This window comes from Crocodylus porosus, unplaced genomic scaffold, assembly GCF_001723895.1.
Source record: "Crocodylus porosus isolate Cpor-Errol unplaced genomic scaffold, CroPor_comp1, whole genome shotgun sequence".
NCBI classification, from domain to species: Eukaryota; Metazoa; Chordata; order Crocodylia; family Crocodylidae; genus Crocodylus; species Crocodylus porosus.
The window spans coordinates 101,850,833-101,868,261 of NW_017728931.1; the positions used below are offsets into that span (position 1 = coordinate 101,850,833).

General features: G+C 41.9%; 1 long non-coding RNA gene across 1 annotated transcript; it reads right to left on the minus strand.

Annotated features, from left to right (window-relative positions):
- Positions 1-1,544: 1,544 nt before the first annotated feature.
- Positions 1,545-16,901, minus strand: LOC109316115. The gene is made up of 3 exons (XR_002102702.1): positions 16,890-16,901; positions 14,254-14,256; positions 1,545-1,662 (listed from the first exon to the last, which is right to left on the minus strand). It is a non-coding gene; the product is annotated as an uncharacterized LOC109316115 (long non-coding RNA).
- Between the last annotated feature and the right edge of the window lie 528 nt (positions 16,902-17,429).

The following is a 17,429-nucleotide window of genomic DNA, read 5'->3' on the forward strand; positions in this document are numbered from 1 at the left end:
AACCCCTGGCGGCAACTCAACTCCTGTCCTGCACTAAAGTACCTTCCCTTTGCTCTCTCCTGCTAAACCTTGATCTTATTCATGAAATTTAGAAAGGGAGTCTGCCTAAGGGTCTTAGAGCATGCCATAACTTGCCCTCTTTACTTATGGATCCCACTCTGACCCCACTACTCCCAATCACTCCTTTCTGCTAGATGGGCTGTCTTGGCCCACATGTGTCCCAAGGGCACCTGTTGTCTCATGGGCTAATCACAGCTTCCAAACCTCTCCTACAGCTGTTCATATACCTTTCAGGTGTTTCCAGTCATCACTTAGGTTGATAACATGCCCCAAACCACTAGGCCACCTTAGGCCTCTACACCCACTTTGGGACCTTGGCCTTCCTGGCTTCTGCTCCCACTGGTCTGGCTGGTCCTTTAGCCTAGACCCACTACACCAAATCTAGCTCCTCGGGCTCCAGCCCTTGCCTTGCCTTCTAAGGCTCTTATCTCCATCCTGCCCGGCTTGTGGCTCCTCTGACACCAATCTCTATCCTTCCTCAGATGTGTGGTCTCTAGCCCTGTTTCTGCCCCTCATGAGCTTGTGGGGTTTCTGGCAACAATCTGCATCCTTTTCTAGGATGTAGGCCCCCTGCCCCAATGTCCATACCTCTCTGGGCTAGGGGCTCGCTATTCTTTTTCCTACCCCTTGTGGGATATGGGTCCTTGACCCTTGTTTTGCTTTTCCCAGGATTTTCTCTCTCTCTTCTTGCAATCTAGCCCCTGCCCTCTGGCAGGGCTTAGGACAGCCATGTGTCTCTCAGGCATAGTGGGACTCCTCTCATCCCTGTCTAGTCCTACACAAACCACTAATATACCTCAAACCAAAAACATAAATGCACTGACTGTAATTTAATTCCCCAAGCCTGATGGTTGTCGAATGCAATCACCAGCCATATTGGTTCCAATCTTTTGTCAGATCTCAGCTGCTTACTTATGGCTCAATAGGCATAGTAGGATCTGACTCAGCAGCAGACAATGCCCTGCAGAGCTTCTTCCCCTTCAGCCTCCAGGGCCAGACTATTTGCTTTGGCTCTGGCCTCATCCTATATGCCACCAGAGCTCTTCCCCCTTCCAGTCATGTGATTCCCTGGCCAGTCTGCTGGTGCTCTGTAACGTGCTTGGTTTACCAGCATTCAGAATATAGCAGGAAAGCAAGCATTGCTGCAGCCTTCTTTCTGATTCCCTAATTTACTCTCATATTGTACTATTGTTGTGCCATTAGCACAACAATAGACACTTGTCATTAAACAGCCTCTGGTTGCTTCTTAATAATGACCCTTCTCTTCACTTACTGAGTGCAGTTTGCCTCTATTTTTCTCTCTCTCAGTAACAGCAGCCATAGGTTTTCTCTTACACCCAGATTGGAAGATGCCTTGATTCCAGGTTAGCTGACTTGTTAAGTGATTAGGTGTTTCCATGCACAATTGAAGAAGGGCAAATATAGTGCCCATCCTTTAGAAATGAAACAAGGAATATCCAGACAAGCAGTATGCAGACTCAGTCTCACCTCAGTCCCTGGAAAAAAATCTTGGAACAAGTCCTCAAGGAATCCATTTCTAAGAACTTGGAGAAGAAGTTGATTAGGAACTGCCAGCATTTATTCAACAAGGGCAAGGCATGACTGACCAATACGATTGTCTTCTATGATGAGAAGATAGGCTCTGTGGATGTGGGGAGAGCAGTGAATGTGATATACTTCGACTTTAGCAAGGCTTTTGATATGATCTCCCCCCAACATTTTTGCAAGCAAGCAAAGGGAGTATGGGTTGGATGAATGGACTGTAAGGTAAATAGAAAACTGGCTTGATCATCATGCTCAAAGGGTAATAATCAATGGCTTGATGTCTACCAGGCAGCCAGTATCAAGTGGAGTGCCCCAGGGATCAGTCCAGGGATCAGGGGGCCAGTTTTGTTTAATATCTTCACCAATTGCCTGGGAGATGGGATGGAGTGCACCCTCAGCAAGTTTGCAGATGACACCAAGCTGGAAGTCACAAGAGGATAGGCCTAGGATTCAGAGAGACCTAGAGAAACTGGAGGATTGTACCAAAAAAAATATCATGGGGCATATCCCCACATGCAGGGGTGCGTGTTTGCAGCAGCACAGGTAGCAGCCACACAAATTTGTGCTACTGCTTTATGCCCCATCACATGCTCCTACATGTGTGTATTGGTGCACAGCAAATTGTCCTGGGTAGGGGTAGAGGAGGCTGGGGCCAGCACCCATGTCTTCTGGCACACACTATGGGTGTATACACTACAACACTTATTTCTCTGAAGGCTTTTTTGCTATCAGGATTTCCTGGTAGCAAGTGTTATCTCTGCACTAAAAACATGCAGCATGGGGCACATTTTAACATTCTGGAAGTATGGTTTGTGGCACTGGAACGAGGTTTACAGAGTCACAAACCACATGTGTCTGCATGTTTGGATGCACCCATGAGGCTCAATAAGGACAAATGCAAAGTTCTGTACTTAGGATGAAACAATTCCGTGCACTGGTACAGTTTGGGGTTTGAATGATTAAGTAGCAGTTCTGGAGAAAAGGACCTGAGAGTTACAGTGGACAATAAGCTGAATTTGACAATATGACTTAATTGATTTGGGTAAAATTGGTTTATAAACCTTCTGTTCCAGACCCCTGGTTCAAGTTAAATTACAGTCCCCCAGCATCCTAGGATGCTTTCCATCCTTGGGCTGAGCTGGGCTGGACTGGGCTGTGCCATCTGCTCCAGCAGAGAAGGGTTGGGTGCAGAAAGGCAGGGACTGCCAACCCCCACTGCTGGCAAACCCCAGCTGGGGTCTGAGGGCAGGGAGAGGGATTAAACTTCCCTTCTCCCAAGTACAGAGCCACCCTGCCCTGACCTGCTAAAAGCTTACTGATAGCTGCAACTGAGGAATATAAATCCCAGAAGCACCTGGAACCAGAAAGAGGAAATGATAAGCAACCCTGCAGGGTCCTTCTGCTGTAATTCTGGACTACAAATCCCAGGAGAATTAGGGGCACCAGGAGGAGGAAACAAACATACAGTCCATGCTGGCTACATGCCAGAGAGCCATGCTCTAGCACCTCCTGGCTTGTGGCCTAAGCTACTGCAGGTATGTGGCTACGTTTACCGAATCAGAAGTGAATGTCTGTCCAGTTGTTTCTCAGTTTAATCTCTGCAGTTTACACTAACCTGCAAAGACTGAATTGATTCAGCTTCAGGCTTTTTGACTGTCTGTACTTAGCCCTCATGTCCCTTCCAACCCTAATTTTCTATGATTCTATGATTCTGTGATTTTATAGATTAGCTCCTAGGATCTTTCTAGGGCTGAAACTCACACATTTTGCAGTAAGTATGCTGATAATCCTCCAACACTTTCCCAGAATTCCTCACAAAGGGTGAAAACATTTTCCCAAAATGTATACAGTTGACTGTGAAAGAATAGCAATCTCAGCACAAAGAATCAAAGAAAACAGAGGCAAGCACATGAGGCAGACATGTAAAATGTGGGTGGGATTTTGCAGTAGACATTCATGCCACAGGTAGGCTAACCCAGGTTTTCCAGATGGGATGCCAAATACCTGACTCAGCTCTGCAGTGCCTTAGATTCATATATATAGCTTCTCAAACTTACAGACAAAGCAAAAAGTGCATTAGAACTTGTTCTTGCCAGGTCTTTATACAGAAAAGCAGAAAACATAGTTAGAAAATATTAACTTTATCAGAATATGGCTCTTAATTTGAAGGATCTATTTAACTCCCAGTCTGACAAGAGGTTCCTAAAAATAAGGTGATAGGGATAATTGACAAAGAACTCCATTGTAGACAATACCAAAAGAGGGAAAAGGCAAAGTACACTAATCAGACAGATGAACATTTTAAATTCACTAATAGTAACAACGGCAAGCATCAGGTTGGACTCTTTGGTCATGTCCAGAAGAGCGCAGCCATCTAGTATGTGGTACCACAGATGTGGAGATCCAGGGGTCAAAAAAACCTGCACAAAGAAAGGGAGAGTGGAGCACATGGGAGCAGCATGCACCACCCAGAACTGGAGCCTGGCCAGTTGGAGCCACACTCCAACTGCCAGCCAGGCTTTGAGTGGCAGGATTGCCACCGCTACAGCCCCAGGAGGACTACAGGAGGCCAGGTAAGGCTTCTGCAGGTCCCAGCCTCCCCTACCCCAGCCTGGTCCCAACCTCCCCTACCCCACCCGGGCTAACCTGTCAAGTGCCAGAGGGTGTATGGCACAGGCATTCCCCGGGGACAAGTAGCAGTGGCACAAAGTGTGCAGCTGCTTCTTGTCCCTGGGGAAACAAACGACCATGCTTGTATGGATGCAGCCTTACAGTCTTCTGGATAGTACTTCAGTAGATTCACCTTTGTTACTTGAAAAATGGCACAGAGTCCAGCACTTTGTTAGTGGCACACTGTAATTGAAAAACTGGATTTTTACAATATCCCTCCTGGGGTGAGTTTGAATAATGGCAACCATTGTAAAAAGGAACCACCAAATTCAATGCCATATCAGCTTTAAACTCTTCAATTATTCCAACTTCAGTTAAAAAAGATTTTTAAAAAGAAAACTGCCTTTTTATGGCTGAAATAACCCAGATACAAGCCACAACACAAAGCAGGCCAATGAAGTCGAGCAGTACTGAGTAGTATATATATCACACAAAGCATTCTGCAACAATGATTTAGAAACTGAGCAGTGATTTTGTAGACAAGCACACAGCAGTCATTATGCACTCATCAATAGCTTATCCTCAGCCTTAGTCATTAAAGTGTTTTATTGAGAGAGGAAGTGCTGGACGGGGCAATAGTGTTTTCACCTGCTCTTTAATACCCATTTGTATTATAACAAATGGGGGGGAAAGGAGGGGGGAGGATTTAACTAACCTGAGTACCTGTCCTGTATTTGAATTTCGGACTGTCACTCTTCCAGAAGTTTTGCTTCTCTGCTCTCAAAATCATTGCATTTAGCAACTATGTTGCAGTCTCAGAATATCTGTTGGCCATCCTTTGAGATCATCTCTACATTAGTACATGTCTACTTGAAAGAAGCTGTCCTATGAAAAACAACATCTAAACATAGCAACTGCCGGCTGGTGAAATACTTAATGTTTTGGAGATACCCAAAGACCATTGTGCATACTAAGCATATCCATGCTGACTCATCATTTCAGCGTTCTTTCTTCACAAGTTATCACATTTCCTTAGGTTGAAAAGGTGCATTATCATAAAGCACTAAGGCAAGTCTCCAAGGGTAATGATTTTTTAATATTAGTATTGTTACAATGTACTTATCCTGTCTAGACTTAGAAATGTGAGACTAAACAGAGGTGATCCTTCTTCCACTCAAATATATTGTGATGGAAACAGCTAATTTTTCAATCTATGCATGACTGCTATCAGACAACTACTCAAATTAAGATGAGACATAGGGGCTCAAAATGATAGAAGTCAGTGGAAAATCTATTTCTGTGAATGACAGTGACAATAATTCAGAAGTTATTGTTGTGATCAAACATCATGTTACTGTAGGTTCCTGCCATTACAAAAGTAAGCCCTTGTTAAAGTGACACAGTTCATTTACACACATAAAATTGTTCTAACAAAGACTATTTCAATTTGATCTTCCCGCATGTAGTACATGCAGGGATGAGATTAATTTTCATTTAGCTTCACAATGTATCTCATTTTAATATAATGAATTCTGTTCTTTGAAGAAAGTCATGTTAAAATAAATAATATTGTAAAAACCTCATAAGTTGCCATAGAAAAATAGGAGAGAGAGAAAGAAAGGGAGACTTTTCAAGAAAATGATATATTCAGCACAAACAAATCATACCACAATGGGGTCATAATATTCTAAGTAATGAGGATGTATAAATTTGCCCCAAGTTTAATAGTGAAATCCATGTATCTTTCCACTTTAAAATGATATTTATTGACAATATACTTCTTACTAACAAGCACAACATTGCAGTTCTAAATGTGATATTGGAGTCTACAGTGATGGTTTAGATTTTTGCAAGTTTTAATGACAGGTACATTTGTTCAGGCCGTGAGCTGTTCATTTCAACTTGCTAATAATGTAAATCAAAATTATACCATTGCCAGAGTTCTCTCACCAATGTTTTTCTTTTAGGCTTGAGTTTCTTTTATTATAAACATGCTATTAAAAGAAATTGCAAGTTTAATTAGTGTAGTACATTGATATGGTACCATGTGCTCCCCTGACATACCAATATAAATCGTGATGCCATAAGTCATTTACTTAAGTCAGAGTTATAGGGTGAGAGTGTCAGGTTCTGTAAATAAATACAGTCCCATTGCCCTCAACAGAACAACAACAGTTTACACTGGCTGAGAACCTGGGTCCATCTGACCAATAAGAAAGCTTGCGTTTTGACTCCAATTAATAGTTTATTGAGTCAGAGTGAAATCGACTCTGCCAACATAAAGATGCAGTAAATTGAATTTACATGGGTGGAATGTAGAGGGGTTGTGGAAATGAAATCCAGTTGCTCTTCAGATTCTCCTTCTCAGTCTACCCACAATCTAAACCTATCCATGGACCCTCAGGACACATTCAGATGAGCACACACATGTGTTTCTCCAGGGACAAATCGCAGTGGCATGTAGTTGTGCTGCTGCTACTTGACACCAGGCAACACCTGTGTAGGTGTACTCTGGCACACAGCAGGTTGCCCTGGGTGGGGTAGGGGAGGCTGGGGACAGCACCTGGGGTCCTGGAGACTCCAGTGGTGGTGATCCAGTGCATGGAGCCTGGTTGGTAGCTGGGGTGTGGCTTTGGCCAACTAGGCTCCAGTTTTGGGTGGCACACACTGCCAGCATGTGTGCTGTCCCACTTCTTTCAGGCACAGTTTTTTTTGACACTGGGATCTCTCAGTGTCAAAAAACCCCACTGTGCTGCAAATTAGAAGTGCAGCAAATGCCTGAATGTGCAGTGCATTTGATTTGCAGTGACACAAACAGGTCTGCAGAACTGCCAACTGCATGTGCACAGTCACCTGCACGCACCCTCTAAGTCACCCTGCACATGCTGACCTATATCCCTTTACCATTTAGATTTTTCCAGAATCTCTTCAGGAGTCTACATACTTTCTGACTGGTAGAACTGACAATATTTGCACAAAATATAAAATTGCAAACACAGTTATAGAAAAGCCTATATAGGTTTCCCTTGCTTTACGTACGTGCATTCCTGGAAAATGGCACATAACTTAAATTCACATAAAGGGAACCCACTTTACCATGTTACAAATAGAGATATGTTCCATGACCTTGACTGTACTGACCCCCAGACTCATTTCTACCACTTTTACAAGGCAATTTTGGTATTCACCAACAGCAGACAGTACACACAAGCACAGGGCACTGTCGTAATGGGGATAGAAACTGCAGCAAAATGTATTGCAGACAACGAGCGAGGAGCTCCAATCCACACAAGAGACTATGTTGTGGTGCATGTCACTCTCACAATGCACTGCACAAGGCATACAGAACCCGCATAAAGCAAGGGAAACCCATAATCAATAACAAAACTACCAAATGATAGTAATAATTTAATTAACATCTGTGTATCCAAGTCTGTTATGGCCAGCTCAGCCTTCCCAAGTAAAGAAAAAATGGCCACAAGTTTAAGAAGAGTTGATTCAAAATTAAAGCCCACCCTGCATCAGTGAGAATACCCTGCCAACAGCTCTTTTTCTCTTAAATCAAAAGCCTTTAGCAGAAGTCTTTCCCTTGACCCTTTTTGCTGCATCATGCTGCAGAAATTATTATTCAGCATATGTTATGCAATTAACATGAAAGTCAGAAACATTGATTACAATGGTGAAGAGAATGCAGAAAGCATTACCTCCATAACATGTTTATGTTCATTGTTCTAACTTCTCAGCTTGAACAACTGCATTCCAATTGCATGCATATTCAAGGCTGGTCCTTGGCTATACATAAAATAAAAGTGGATTGTGTATTATATGCAATGATCTTTTCATAAATGGAAGTTATAATCATAAAAAGCTGATATTTAGAGTGAACATAATCAGTACAATTATTTCCTGAATGAGTAATATGAATTTTTTGTGTCACTTATTAAATTCTGTGAATTAGTGTACCAAAACCTTTTTTAAATAGTTTTAATTTAATTTATTCTACTTACAGTTTTTCAAGTCAGGAACACAAACACACTCACACCCACGCACACATTTCAAAAGTTTCAGAGCAACATGAGGGAGAGTGAGTGTCATCACTAACTGAAAGTTTTGATGTTGTATTTGAAACTATATTTAACAAGAAAATCTTTCCTGGGCTATAGGTGTTCTATGTTGCATTGGGTTTGGGATTCCTATAAATAATTTCATTTGTTTTAAGAAAAAGAAAGATATTTTCTGTTGTAAATGTAATGTTTAGAAAAGTAACTGTTTAGAAAGCGTGGACTGCTGAAGTCTACAAAATGCTCTCTCCATTGATGTCTTTTGTAGATTTGTGTACAATAATTACATATATCCCTTAAGTATCTTGAAAATGAAAAGGTAAATCAAAACATTATTCTGCATTTGATTATTCTGCAGTGGATGTAGTATTTCTGGACTTTAGGAAGGCCTTCGACACTCTCTCACCCCATTCTCATTAAAAAACTAGGGGACTGTGGTGTCAACACCTACACAGTCAATTGGGTCCCTATCTGGCTGGAGGGCCTCACCCAGAGAGTGGTGGTGGATGGGTCCTATTTGGGCAGTGGGGTTCTGCAGGGCTCAGTCCTTGGGCCCGCACTGTTCAACATCTTCATCAGTGACTTGGACAAGAGGGGGTAACAGCATCCTATTCAATTCGCAGGCAACACTAAGATGTGGGGGGAAGTGGGCATGCTAGAAGGGAGGAATAGGCTGCAATCAGACCTAGATAGGTTACAGGGGTGGGTGGATGAGAACAGGATGGGTTCAACACTAACAAATGCAAGGTACTGTACCTAGTGGGGAAGAACCAGCACCATACCTACAGGCTGGGGAACTCCCTTCTCGTCAGTGCAGAGGCAGAAAAGGATCTTGGAGACATCACTGAAGCCAACATGAACATGGGCTGGCAGTGTGGGAATGCAGTCAGGAAGGTCAACCACACCTTGTCATGCATCCACACATGTATATCAAGCATGGCCAAGGAGACGATGCTCCCCCTCTATGCAACACCAGTCAGGCTGCAGCTGGAGTACTGCATCCAGTTCTGGGCGCCGCACTTCAACAGGGATGTGGACAACATGGAGAGGATCCAGAGGAGGGCCACTCGCATGATCAGGGGGCATCAGGGCAGGCCCTACAAGGACAGGTTATGGGACCTGAACCTGTTCAGCATCCACAAGAGAAGGCTGAGGGGGGGATCTAGTGGCTGTTTACAAACTAGTCAGAGAGGACCAGCAGGCATTGGGGGAGTCCCTGTTCCCCTGAGCACTCCCAGGAGTGACTAGAAATAACAGTCACAAGCCGACAGAGTGTAGATTCAGACTAGACATCACGAGGCGCTCCTTCACTGTCAAGGCAGCTAGGATCTGGAACCAACTTCCAGGAGAAGTGGTGCTGGCTCCTATCCTGGGGGTCTTTAAGACAAGGCTTGACAATCACCTTGCCGGGGTCATTTGACCCCAGTACTCTTTCCTGCCATGGCAGGGGGTCAGACTTAATGATCTGCTCAGGTCCCTTCTGACCCTACCAACTATGAAACTATGACTCCTCATATCTCTTCTCTTTTTGTTAGGGATTTCACGCAGTGATGCAGAAATGCCATCATCTGTGAAACTGGCATCCTAATCCTAGCTTCATATATTCCCAAATTACTGTCCTAGCTTTGGAGATTTCTGACTCATTCCATAATATATAAGAAAGTTCCACAATAGCTAATGAGTCTTGGAGGACTCATCTTATATGCAGTAAACACCTCAAATACGAAAAACTTACAGTATTTATTACAGTATTTATGGATATTCATTTCAAGGCACCAAAGATGCCCATTTCATTTGTAATTTCAAACTAAAAAGATGAGCCATCGGAAATGTTTTCTACCTTCTTTAGTTGAACCATTGGGAGAAATTAATAAGAGTTATCAATGTTGATCAAAAGGAAATATTTAGCCAATTATATTAATATTTGTGAACATGGAAGAAGCAAACTTGATAATGTTTAGGCTAATGTGTCTTATTTAATTAACATAAACCATCGTAATCCAAGCTTAGCGACAAGTGGCAGAACATTTAATATGCTTCACTATATCTCCAGTAACATGAGTTTGAGTCTCGCTCTGGGCTGTGGCCAAACAGCACTCCTGGCTAACCCAACTATAAATGTCTATTTGATCATTTGGGATGTCGAGTCAAAGATTTCCAGATGTGATGCTATACCAATCCCTTTTGTTGTGTCCACTATAGAAACTGTTATACTTTATGCACATGACCCCAGTGGGTCACTAAGGTCAGGTAAAAATTTGACCTCACATTTAAGTTTGAAAAATAAAAGATGATTTGACAGAAAAAATTATACAGAATAGGAAAAGCAGATAACTCCAACATTCTGTTATTAGTGAGAACAACACATCTTGGAAAAGGAAAAGAGAAGAAAGTCTTTGGTTACTAATTACTCCTGATTACTAATTACTTGGGTATTTTGTTTACTAATTGGCTTGGGGGTTTCCCTTTAGTGTGTATGTGTGTGTATATGTATATATATATATATACATACACACACACACAGTATATCATTATTTGGCTTTGCTTTAGCTCTAGACAAATATATATATATTGTTGTATGAAATCAATTCCCTTTTTGGCCATTCATGACTCCATGAGTTATAGAATTTCGTCAATCATTTTTCTGACCATGTGTATTTCTTAAACAATTTCTAGAAACAATGAGCCAAACTCTTATTCCAGGAGCTAGCTATTTTTATACAACTTAAGTCACATTCTCCTCCTTACTTTTGTTTTACCAAACACACGTGCGACCCATAAAATTAAATGGGTTTCCTAAATGCAACTGCCATTTGATTTAAGCATAGTATTTAGCAACAGATATGGCTATCAGGAGTGTGCAAAATGGGCTGTATTCAATTCGGATTCAGATTTGGCCTGAATCGGGGACAGTAATTCAGTTCGTTGATTTGGATCACTGTCCCCGATCTGATTTGGCCAAACTCTGAAAATTCAATGCGGATTTAGAGAATCAGTGATTAGGCCATAGACACAGCTTTAAATGTTTTTTCTACATACCTCAGGGTACCGGATGTGGCTTGTGAACACTGTAATGCTGAGGCAGATGGAGCCCCCCACGTGCTCGGCGGTGAACCCAGAAGTGCACCAGAAGTACTTGTAGTCCACTTCCATGTCCTCTGGAGAGCATGCTGGGGAGCCCCCCCATGCTGGACCCAGGGTGCCCCCCAGGAGGCACCAGTTGCCGAGCTGGCAGGGTGCAGGGCGGCCCCCCAGCACACTCCCCAGTGGACCAAGAAGTGGACTGGAAGTACTTCTGGTCCACTTCCAGACCTGCTGCCAAGTGCACTGGGGAGCCCCCGCGCTCCTGTGGGACGCTCCATCTGCCGCAACATCACAGCATTCACGAGCTGCCTGGTACCTAGAAGTATATAGAAAAAACATTTAAGCTGTGTCTATGTCTGAATCTCTGAATCTTTCTGAATCTCTCCAAATCGATTCGGAGAGTTCTGATTTGGAGAGATTAAAGGGTCTCTTGATTCGATTTGGAGTTGGAGATTCAGCCACTGATACAGGTCGAATCTCCATTTAAATGAATCAGGGACCAAAGCTTTGCACAGCCCTAATGGCTATGTACATTCACAAATTATAGAGGACTTATTTAACTTAGTATAACTACTTTTAGAAACAACTGTTAGAACTTACATATGTATAACTAATAAGAATCCATACAACCTATTCAAATGATCCTGAATCCTTTGTTATCCTACATATTCTTGTAGTTTTAGACCACGTCTAGATGTTGGTGGATGTTTGTTTCCCTGGAGACAACTAGCAGCAATGCACTTTGTGCTGCCACTAGCTGTCCCTACAGAACACCCATGCCATGTGTGCTCTAGCATGATGCAAGTTACATCGGGTGGGGTAGTAGAGGCTGGGGCCAGCCCAGTGCTGGCCCCGGCAGCCTTATCTGTGGTCATGGGTGCCTGGCAGGGCTACAGTCATGTTGCACCTGCCATGCGGGGCCTAGGTGACAGCAGATCACAGCTCAGGCCGGCCAGGATCTGGCTTTAGGTGGCACATGCTGCCACTGCATGCACCCCTCTGCTTTTCTTTTCGTGGTTTTTTTTTGATCCCTGGGGATGAGCATGTTTTATAAAATTTCCATTAAAAGCAGTTTGTGAAGTGTTTTTATTTTTCTGTAATTACATCAAACTATTTTATCTAATTCTATAAAACTTCTCCTTCATGAAGTCTTCAACCATTTTCATGCATATATTTTCCACAAGGTCTTTTTTCACCAAGAAATGGTTTGGGGTCCTTTTTCATAGGCACTGATAGAGTTGGTATAACTTAAAGTATCTTTTCTGAGCTAATTAACATTTTTGGTCAGCACACTTCACATTGTCTTTAACAGTCATTAAAAATGTTGAAAATCATATGTGATTTACATCTCTCATGTTCATTACGGATAGTAAAATAAACACTTTTATTCACCTAGCCCTAATTCCATGTCACTTTACCTTTTCACAACCTAGTCGGGCACATGATTTTTCTGTCACTTGAACCAGAATAAAAAATCAGAAACGGAATGGCTGCTTCAGCAGACTTTCTTTTTCTTCTTTTTCTCCTATCAGTTTGTGAAACATTTGAGTAATTCACTAGGCCTACCTCTCATTTACCTGTACTATGAATGTTTAGAGTACTGCAGCTGGAGGAAAAGCATATTATACACCTATGTCACTTATTCACCAAAAGTACTGCCACTGGCAAGGATACAAAACTCTACATTAAGATAAGGGAACCAGCCAACTATACTCACTGACATTGTTTATGTGCCAAGTAAATGGCTAAACCTTATAGCATTGGTGCCAGAACAGTTTCCTCTTCTTGGCTGCTAACTAAAAGTCATCTTCCTAAGAGCAGTGGGGTGGCTCCAACCTGCTGCTCTATGGCACTTCTTGGTACTGTCCTGCTGCAGCTAATATAGTTAAGTATTTCCTATCTATACTGAGATATGGTGTTATAACTTCCTGGGTATAACATGAATATGAGGTTTTAAAAAATCATTTTTAATTTCAAGGATTTTAATTTTTACCCAACAATGAAAGCTACTTTTTATGGTTAACTTTTATGAGTGTTTTATATTTTTTTCTGTCCTCTGGAGAAATCACAGATGACAGGTCCTAATATTTTTGTACACTAGTCTGTAGAGGTTTATTAGGATATATTCCCTTTCTTTATTTTCACATCTGAGTCATTTTGTAAACTGATCCTACCTAGATACATGCTAATTAGCTGCAAATATCAATTTTGATTGTAAAAGTTTATACATTTTTCAGGATAGTATCCCTTACTTTTTCTTTACACTGCTATACACATTTTTTGTACTGTATATCATATGATTGCAAACATTGTGCAGACTTTCTTTATGTTACAGGTTGATTTTGTGATCCCACCAACAATGTTTTAGGTACCTAACTTCCTACTTCAGGCACACCTGTTAGAAGTCTATATAACAGTCTATAACATATAACACTTCACAGGGCACTGGGATGTGCCTGCTCCTTTAAGAGAACAAGCAGCCTGAGAGGCTGCTTGCAAGCATTACAGGGGAGGGACTCACTTAACCAGGGACTCACCTGACTAAAAAGGGCTCAGGCTTGAGCTACATAAGCCTGGAGCCCAGTAGGTCAGGTAGTCTCTTTCCCAATAACTACGAAGTGAGGAACTCTTGGCTGCTGGGAACCAGAGCTCCTAAAAGGACCTAGATTGAGCTAAACAGATCTGCAGGCTTGAGAACAGAGGCAAGTTCCCTGAGGAGAGAAAGACTGGGTCAGATTCAAGTGACTTCTGTTTTATGTTAGCCCCTAGAGGGTTTGAGGGGTCTATCAATGTTCCATGTGCCTAGGGAAGAGCTAAGCCAAGACCAGAGAGCCCGAGAGCCAAGGGGGGCAAGTGTATAGGCTAGGGTATAGCCCCAGGCTGGAAGGTATACCCACTGGAAGATAAAGAAAGTTTGCTCTCTTAAAGGGGCAGAGGGCTGCTTCTGCTGTATGTGTTTCTGTTATAGCCTGGGGCTTATGGTTTATGTTACTGTTTAATCTGGTGGTTTGGGCTGGGACTGTAAAGGGTGGTTATGAAGGTCCCATTAGTGCCACTTGACTGCCTTGAGCTGTTTCAGGGGCAGGCTCAAAGCCTGCGTGTTGTTGTAGTGCCACCATTGTTGCTTGCCTACTCTTGTCCTCTGATGCTGAATTTAGCAGAGGGGGGTGTGGAGAGGGGAGTGGCATATGCAGTGCTCTAGTATGAGCTGTGTTGATATACTGGTAAATTCAGAGAGCTCACTGTATGTGGCAAATATCACAGGAGGATGCTCCCATGGTCCTGTGCCCTAACCCCCTGAATTTTCCTGGTTCCATTTGTAAACAGAACAAAAAACACAGGTCCTTTGTTGAAATAAAATAAATATAACCTTGCTGCAAAATGGCACTAATAAGATAATGATTCTTTAGTACCCATCTTGGGACTCATGTACATTTAAGGATTTGGCCCCACAGCATGTTTATACCAGTGTAATTTGCCCTTACATAGTGTAAAAATGAGCAGACATATATTCTATTTCAGCTTTATGTATCTAAGTGGTATGTACATCTATCTATACAATTTGGGGGATTTACACAGAGCTTGCATTGCATTTGCCCCAAATGGCTATGCTTGCCTTGCACTCCCCTTCTGAGAATGGGCTACTGTATAGCTGAGTAGGCTCCAGGATAGAATAGAATCTCCCAGGCATGAACATAATGCCATGTGAGTTCAGAAACTTCCATTAGAAAAGAAGTCATGTCAAACAAGTATTTGACTCAAGGAGGAGAAAGAGGGCTCTCCAGCCTTTTAGCCCAATTACTTAGTAGTTCTTACTCAAAGCATCTTGACCCTACATTTCCATCTTCCAAGAAAAGAAACTTAGCCCATGCTGTACTGGGACATGGGCTAAGCATTGCCCAGGGCATTCTCTAGCCCCCTTCTTCAAGCTGGCCTACTATGCAACCAGGAAGGAACAATACATGGAATCAGAAGAAGGTATGCAAGCTAAAGAGAGTGTGGCTCCACAATATGGAAGCTGCTGTGGTAGAGAGAGGGCCCTGGGATTTAGTCTTATCTTCTGCAACTTCTGGACAGAAAATACCCCACTTGTTTATCCAATCAATATTAAACACAAGGTGAATAAAAAGCCAGGCAATCATATTCTGTGACACATGGAAATAACTTGGAAATGACATGGAATAACATGGAAATAACATGGAAATGACACCTAAGTACCAAAAAGCACATTTAATGACTATCTAAGTGCCATGTAACTATGAAATATAATTTATCCCATAAAGTAAAACCTATTCCAGTATAATTTATTTGAATCTGGTGTAGAATTGCGATGGGGCAAATCATGAGTAAAACTACAGCCGTTTAAGTGTCATGTTTCCACACCTATTTTGAGGTTGTCACTTGCTCAGTGCAAACGTGCTATTACTTACTCCCTCTGTACAGAGTGGTGAAACATTGTAACAGCACCACTTGTGAGTACATGTGCTATCCCAGAAAAAGTGATCATGTGTCATCTCTAGATTCCACTGTGATTTATACCAGGGTGCAAAAATGATGTAAATAACACGAGTGTAAGTGTGCCACATATCCAGGCCCTTAATTAAATTCAGCTTTACAATGGGAAGCTCCTTGTACTTTTTAAGAGATGTAACTAGCCCAGCCATGGATGGATCTAAGATATTTTAAAAGGTGGGGGAAGGTGCAGATGCTGGGCACATTATCACATATAACACAATACAGATCTTTCTCCACTTAAAGAGAAACTAGATATTTTACAAATATGCCTGGGGGCTTGTCAAATATGTCAGTTTAAGATCAAAGTGAAAATAAATTTAATTATTGGAATGTGTTGTAATTTGCTAGATTATAGATAAAGTTTTAAAAGCTCAACAACCCAGGCAAAAAAAGTCAGAATAACTTAAAGAAAGTGTCATTACTAGTCCTATAGTTACTACAGTTAAATACATCTCTTATTTAAATTCATAAAACAAACTCTAGCCTTCTTGAGCATCTTAACAGTGCTTCCAATACTTCACTGTCAATTATTTCTATGCCTGAGTTAATATTACCTCACAGGAGTTTAGGTTTTTAACTAGAGCTAAAAACAGTTTGCTGGTTCATGAAATAGAGGAGCGACATTACCAGAAATGGCTAGCAGACAGAAAAACTACAGAAGAAGGAATAGTTCGAATACTGGAACATCAATACCATTAAAAAGAGGTGGGGTTGTTAACACCTGCAGAGTGGAGAACTTAGCAGGAATCCAGGAGGTGCTAATGAGTTATTAAGTCAACTCTTTCAGCCTGAATAGAAATGCAGCTACCCCTCCCAAACACTTTGGTTTTAAATTTTAGTGAAGCGAATTGTGGAGGAGTGGTGGGGGTTCAATTGCACGACTGTACCTGTATTGGATCCATCTCAGATTGCAGCTAAATCAGCTTAATTCACATTAGTTCATGCTGAACTTGGTACAAAGGAGAAACTTGGGCACCACCTGGTCAACAAAGACTCTGTAGTATAGCCCAAAACACCTGTTTGCCAAGTCAGGGGTCTCAGCAATGCTCAAGTCATGGGAGGTTTGGGAGAGCAAAATTATTGGGGGATTGAAGGATTTCCTACTTGGAGGAAATCAAGCAAACATACTCCTCCCATTGAAACCTATCTGAAAATAGTCATGCCTTTGTCTTTGCAGGATTGGATCTATGATATATCATTTGCTGAAGGCAATAGTGCCAACATTAGGGATCATTTCATTTTAGAAAAGAAAATATATAAATTGACTTGATACTGAATTATAACACATCAAAGGAGAAGACTGTTCAACATCAGACCAAGAGGTTGAAAATATCGTTTCAATGTAATGCAAATAAATCCTAAAATGAATCAGACTTGAGTGGACGTGATTAGTTTCTTTAATACTAAGAAAAGAAGTGCAGTAAAAAATGACTGATTTGCCACTGTCCCACAGTAAAAGTCATCCCAAGGATCCATTCTTTCTAGAGCTGTCATTTTATGTACATAATCTGACAGAAGTTGAAGTCTTCCCTTTAGGGTTAGCAGTGCCACCCA